Source organism: Oncorhynchus tshawytscha, unplaced genomic scaffold (genome assembly GCF_018296145.1).
Source record: "Oncorhynchus tshawytscha isolate Ot180627B unplaced genomic scaffold, Otsh_v2.0 Un_scaffold_3215_pilon_pilon, whole genome shotgun sequence".
NCBI lineage: Eukaryota > Metazoa > Chordata > Actinopteri > Salmoniformes > Salmonidae > Oncorhynchus > Oncorhynchus tshawytscha.
Genome location: NW_024609515.1, coordinates 150,001 through 151,247, shown reverse-complemented (window position 1 = coordinate 151,247; position 1,247 = coordinate 150,001). Strand labels below are relative to the sequence as shown.

General features: G+C 53.4%; 1 protein-coding gene across 3 annotated transcripts in view; it reads left to right on the top strand.

The window, feature by feature from the left end:
- The first annotated feature begins 408 nt into the window (after window positions 1-408).
- The window catches only part of LOC121845001 (axin-1-like), a 29,341-nt gene continuing 28,502 nt past the window's right edge, over window positions 409-1,247 (top strand). For 2 of the 3 annotated variants that reach the window (XR_006082266.1, XM_042315656.1), the window contains exon 1: window positions 410-719. The gene's annotated coding sequence lies outside the window, so the exon portion shown is untranslated. Of the gene's footprint in view, window positions 720-1,247 lie in introns of all 3 variants that reach the window. The other variant, XM_042315657.1, reaches the window with a different exon arrangement.

Below are 1,247 nucleotides of genomic sequence, written 5' to 3'. Positions count from 1 at the left end.
TATTCTGTACCATTATCCATCCTGTGTTTATTAATTGAGTCAATTCAATACCTACATCATATTTGGTTTCTTATTAAAATTTGCAATTTTCTGAACATTCGCTCCGCGGGACATTCCAATGTGCACCTCTCTCCCGGTGTAGTGTCCTCTCTCCCGGTGTAGTGTCCTCTCTCCCGGTGTAGTGTCCTCTCTCCCGGTGTTGTGTCCTCTCTCCCGGTGTAGTGTCCTCTCTCCCGGTGTAGTGTCCTCTCTCCCGGTGTAGTGTCCTCTCTCCCGGTGTAGTGTCCTCTCTCCCGGTGTAGTGTCCTCTCTCCCGGTGTAGTGTCCTCTCCCCGGTGTAGTGTCCTCTCTCCCGGTGTAGTGTCCTCTCTCCCGGTGTAGTGTCCTCTCTCCCGGTGTAGTGTCCTCTCTCCCGGTGTAGTGTCCTCTCTCCCCGTGTAGTGTCCTCTCTCCCGGTGTAGTGTGTCTTTCCGAACGGACGAGGCGCTGTTAAACACACACTCGATACTTAGCGCACACCGACCGTCATTCTCTCTCTCTGCTTGGAGTGTATTTGGAGACCTCCATGGCCACGGGGAGTTGAGAGGGCAAGACGGAAAGGCTTGTTGTCTTTCACGTTTTAATACTACCCAAGTTGTCCTTATGCCGCGTTTCACACACTACTGTTCTCGCCACTATCCCCGATGCGGTGGAAAACGGGGTGCGGGCTTTCAGATACGGTAGGTTGTATACTTTGTGCCGCTAAATACGGGATGTTTTGGTTTTATTTTTTAGGTAGCTTGTTAGCCCTTTAGCCAAGCGGCGGGGGGTGAAACGTGCCTTCGCTTTCTTCTTGTGTGTTTTGATCGGTGATCGAAGGGGCTGGTTGCGCTTTGATCGATCAAACGGCGTCGGGATGTTCGTATCCCGACCGGGTTAGTTTAGTAATCTGGCTCATGTTTACTGTGTTAAAGTAGTGTGTTTCGGGCCACCTCAAGGGGCTGAGTGGAGGACAGGGAAGGCAGCAGGCCCGTCTTGTGTGGAGTTTGTTGCCTTGTACCCCCCCCCCCACCGTCTTTCGGGGAGGCCGAGATGAATGGGATCTCACTTCAACGCGATGGGAGGGAGAGGCTGGCTACGGTACCGGAGGAAGTGAGAGGACTGGACTAACCGGCTGGCTACGGTACCGGAGGAAGTGAGAGGACTGGACTAACCGGCTGGCTACGGTACCGGAGGAAGTGAGAGGACTGGACTAACCGGATAGTTAC